Source organism: Gallus gallus, chromosome 2, assembly GCF_016699485.2.
Source record: "Gallus gallus isolate bGalGal1 chromosome 2, bGalGal1.mat.broiler.GRCg7b, whole genome shotgun sequence".
NCBI classification, from domain to species: domain Eukaryota; kingdom Metazoa; phylum Chordata; class Aves; order Galliformes; family Phasianidae; genus Gallus; species Gallus gallus.
The window spans coordinates 136342937-136348535 of NC_052533.1; positions in this window are offsets into that span (position 1 = coordinate 136342937).

The window sequence follows — 5599 nt, forward strand, 5'->3', positions numbered from 1 at the left end:
CTCATTTGTGAAACATTTCACCCAACTTTATAAAGTGTTCCTAAAATCCTAGAATTAATTTGAAGGAAATTTGATTTCACTGAACAATTATATGCACAAAAGTTGTATACATGGAGTTGCAAAATGTCTTCAGATCTTGACATCAAAAATGTCTTTTGAGGAGTCTTGTTTCTACTACAAGTGTGTTACATCAAAGTGCTTTTCAGAGGGCTCCAGAGTTTCTTAAACAGTTTCTTATGTTTCTTCTAAATGCTCAAGCATAGTCAATAGTGAATTTAAGAAACAAGAAACTCAACAGTAAAATTATAGCCATTAAAGATGCACTCTTCAGTGTTCTTCAATCTGTAGTTAGCTTCCGAGTGGAAGTTACAAGGAAAACTACAGGAGTTTCAAGCTCAACTCTGCCTGCTGGTCTTGTTTTTAAATTTTTTCCTCTGGCCACAACAGTTTTTGAGAGTTCTTGAATCTCTGAGTTAGAAAGTACTTTTCTAGAGTACTCTCTACTCCTATCTACGTAATGTGATATTCCTCCTTCTAGTGTTTATATGTTCCTGCTTACAATGAATTGTGGCTTGTCTGATTTTTACTGTTCGTATGAATGTGATATTATAGGACAAGTCACGGGGGGGACATGCTTCTATTCTTAGATAGACTCACTGTGATGTAAGAATGACTCTTTTGGCTTTGACTCCAAAAAAATGTAGGCTGAAAAGGAAAAGGAAAAAGGAAAGGGGAAAAAGAAAAAGGAAAAAGGAGAAAGAAGAAGAAAAAGAAAAAGAAAAAGAAAAAGAAAAAGAAAAAGAAAAAGAAAAAGAAAAAGAAAAAGAAAAAGAAAAAGAAAAAGAAGAAGAAAAAGAAGAAGAAGAAGAAAAAGAAGAAGAAAAAATAGCAACAACAACAACAAAAAGTGTAACAGATACTCCTGAGTAAACTTCCAGAAGTTGCACTGATCCAATTGATTAAAATAAATGACAGCATATGCTAAACAAGCTAAGTGTAGATAAGGCTTTAAAATATGCAGCCCCTCCTGTTCAGAGTTTTGGCAGAAGCAGTGAAGGATGATGCCAGCTGGATTACAGTCTACCTGTATCAAGGCAAAGACAGACCGTGTCTTCCTGATGTAGCTGTAACTCTTGAAGAGTAAACATCTCTGTTGGCTGCTGTTCTTGCTTTCACAACCAGGATCATATTAAGCACTAAATCATAGAATCATAGAATCATTAAGGTTGGAAAAGACCTCTAAGGTCATCTAGTCCAACCGTCCACCTACCACCAATATTTACTACTAAATCATGTTCCTTAGTACCACATCTACATGTTTCTTGGACATCTTCAGGATGTTCAAACAGCTACCCACCTGAATACTACTGTTCAGATATTTTATCTGAAGCTACCTGTGATGAACATGACTTGCCTTAACCTGACTGATCTGTTTCTGAAGCAGGAGACTACGCAAAGCATAAAATCACCTATGGTTGCAGGTGTAAGAGTGGGAACATCTTGCATTTCTTAGCAATTTTTTAATTGATCCAAAGTAACTGATTTGTAAAGATAGCCTTCTAGTACACAGTATTGTCCTAGGCAAGTTATTTGAGTAATTTACCTTTCACAAACAAGTGAATGTAGCTCTCTTATTATACACTCCTAGAGCACAGTGTTTTGCAGCATAAATGACTCTAAAGAATGAGTTCTTTCTGCTGCTTTTTCACGTACGTTCCTGCATCCCAATGACTTGGCCTGCTTACAGACAAGAGGACAAATGGTGAGGCTGCACCTTGAGTATTGTGTTCAGTTTTGGGCCCCTCACAACAAGAAAGACATTGAGGCCCTGGAAGGTGTCCAGAGAAAGACAACGAAACTGGTGAGGGGTCTGGAGCACAAGTCTTATGAGGAGTGGCTGAGGGAGCTGGGATTGTTCAGTCTGGAGAAGAGGAGGCTCAGGGGAGATCTCATTGCACTCTACAATTTCCTGAAGGGAGGTTGTGATGGGGAGGAGTTTGGCCTCTTCTCCCAGTCAACAAACAGGACCCAAGGAAATGGCCACAGGTTGCGCCAGGGGAGATTTAGATTAGACATAAGGAAAAACTTTTTATCTTAGAGAGCGGTCAGGCACTGAAATGGCCTGCCCAGGGAGGTGGTGGAGTCGCCGTCCCTGGCAGTGTTCAAGAGGCGTCTGGGTGAGGAGCTATGAGATATGGTTTAGTGGCTTGTGGTAGCAAGGGTTAGCATTGTGGTAGCAATGGGAGGACGGCTGGACTAGATGATCTTGTAGGTCCTTTCCAACCTTGTGATTCTATGATTCTATCATTCTATCATTCAGTGAAATCAATACCAAATTATTTAATATCCATTAAAATCCAGATCATTTGTAGATCTTCTCAAATTTTTCTTTACATCAATGTATTTAATGTAGCTGAGCCTAAAGGAAGAGTTTTTTTGAATTATTTTAGATGCAGAAGTACCTGACAAATGCACAAAATAGAGGCACCACTTTTCTATCACTAGAAACGTGGCCTTGTCTGCCTTGGTAAACATCTGTTTGCTGTTAGACAGACATGTTTTGGGAAACACAACTGTTCAGAGGAATACCTGCTTCATTCAAACTCTGGGGGCAATTCAATTAAAATGAGTGTTAACTACTGGAATTTATGGAGTGCTTCCTGCCTAATCTTATGAAACATGACATGGGTGGTTAAGACCTTAGTTTCATACCTGCCTGGCTGTGCTAATTTAAACAGAGATGTAACAAATTAGGCTTGAGGAAGTGGCTGGAAAACAAAATGATGCAGGTGTTCTATTTGAGTTTCCCAGGGTTTGCTGACGAGCACACAATGCATCAACCAAAACTCACAGGCAGAAAACCACGAAGAGAATAAGATTTTTCTTTTGTTTTATCATAAATCTGATTAGAAAATTGTGCATAGTGCTGTGGACGTCAAAGTTGATGCCAGATATATTCCCAAATGGCTCCATCATTGGTTAGGTGTTTCCAAGAAAACAAACGAAAGGTACAGAGTGATCGATTGTGTGCACAGAACATGTTTCCAGAGACCAGTGCTATCCACAACACTTACCAATGTGCCACAGCAGTGTATTACTGAGGAGTGCATTTACGCTGACAGATTCTTTCCACCGCAATTACAGAAAGAATAATGGCTGAGAAACAACACCCTTATGTCCCTATTAACTTTGCAATCTGTCTAATATGTCTCCTTACAAAGTCCTGGTCACATCTCAGATATTACAGCGATAACAGGATAGATTAAACAGACTTCAAAGCTTCGGGAGAAACACGAATTGGTTCCCAGCCATGATTAATTTGGCCAGAACCTCACAGACCTTTAATTTAATTAAGAACATAAGGAGTGATCAAATCAGTGACAAAGCGAGAGAGGGACTGAACTGCAGAAAACATGCACTACCCAACAGGTATATATATTTGTATACAGGTATACATATATATACACGAGACATCCTGGACAGTACACTGCTGAGGGCGCACTCGTTGTTCATTCTCGGTGGAAGGATTTTAATCACACTTTCAAGGAGTACTGATATCGATCTGACTGATAGCATCATGTGTGTTAGTCCTGGAACTAAGACAAGCCAAATGGCTATCCATTAGTTACCAGAATTCAAGACTAATAAATACAAAAATTGTAATTCATGTATCTGGCAGCTCCCTTTGAACATGCTTTCCTGTTGCAGAATGTGCAAAGCAGCCTGTCCATGGTGAGAAAAGCAGTGAACTGCCTACAGTGGGCTAAGAGGCCCAAGTATGTACAATGGCAACTGCTCCTTGCATAATAGGGGCTACGTTCACACTCCCTCAAGATGGGGGGGGGGGGGGGGAGGGGGCAACAGGCCCATGTGCCAATGCCCACAGGCAAAGCAGTCAGAGCAATATTCATTGACCGCAGAGGGATGTGCCTTGAAGGGTGATAGCATATTTACAGCTGACGTGTGCTGCTTTTAGCAGTGAAACCTCCACTTATCCCTGCACTGAGACAGGTCCAAATGTCCCGCTTGCACACCTGCCATGCACAAGAGTGCACAAACAGCACGTGCTGTTTTACTGCTCACATAATTGCTGTAAGAAACCTACGCATCTTCCAGGCGCTGAGGTTGTTTCACTGGGGCACACACAGCCACTCAGCTTCTTGTTCCACCAAGGACTTTCTGGGAACATGGGGTGGCAAAGTGAGGCGGATGTTTGGGTCAGGCCTGCACAGGGCCCCACATGAGGTGGAGAGGGGCACATCCTGGGGCACGCCTGCAGCCTGGTTCAGTTTGCTCTGCAGGAGCCTGTTTGTGCTCCTATCTCCTCCTAGGGCCTGTGGGATGGCAGCTTCTTACAGCATGCTTGGGGTTGTGCGAGCATGTCCTGATTGGGCTGTTAGTGTGCGAGGGGTAAACTGTGTTAGAAGTAAAACAAAGAGGTGTTACTAAATCAAAGCAGATCTGCTTTTATTTTGAAAATACATTCTTAATGAGCGCTTCCCACTGTTTAAATAGCCATCTTGCAGTCTTAGTAATTCACCTAAGCTCTCCTGGATGCTTCTGAGCCTGCAAGGCCCTGGTTTACCTACAAGGCAGTCCTGAGCAGCTTGAGGTACAGATACATTTAAAAGCTTCTTTGAGCAGCTTTGGGCATGAGTTTACACTGCATTAGTCATCAGACCTTATCTCTGCATATTCCCACTTGTACCCTGTGGCAAATGCAGCATAACTGATTGATCTGATGCTGCAGACAGAGCCACCTCATGCTACAGAGCAGAGATTTCCCCGGGGCAGTCCTCAGGGCCAGTCGGATCTGCTGTAAATTCATGTCTTGGCTTCTCTTAAGGTAAATCGTGTCAGACTGAACTTCTTGGCTTCTCTTAAGGTAAATCGTGTCAGACTGAACTAACACACGTCTGGCACACATCAACATAACAGTGCCATCTTCCTCTGCCAGTCCGAGGAAACCAATTAATAATTACAATGTAAATTCAGTTTCCTTGTTTGCTCAAGCTGGTAAATGAGAGGTCTGATTTTACTATGGATATAATTTCTTAAGAAAAATCAAAGAAAATAACAGTTATACTAAGTGAAATCACAAAAGTTTTGGTTCCATGCAGTAAACTTTCTTGTGTAGATAAGGCTCTCACAGTGCATATGTTTTTACATTAATGTAAACCTGGCTTGTATCTGTTTAGTTTTTATCTTTGAGAGAGATTTTCACGGATAAAACTGTCCAAAGAGTGATCCAAATGGACTTTATATATTATTAAATGTAATACAATCATTTTCTTATACCTAGTTTGCCTTAAACTTCTGGGATGTGGCTGTGGTGAGCGCTGTATGGATATCCCTTTCAGGTGGTTTTATTTGAAATTCCTCTTGGCTGGAATCAAGCACTCCAGATTTTGCACCCAAAAACGTAATCTCCTCATTTGACATGCTCAGACAGATGGCGAGTAAGCACATTAACTGTACATTTCCCCTCCTCCCCCAGTCTCCAGTAAAAGTTGCCAGCAAGTCTACTTGGTGGTCATTTTAAAGATGATGAGATCAAGTACACGTAGAGCTGTTTATAAAAATAACAAGGAAAACAATC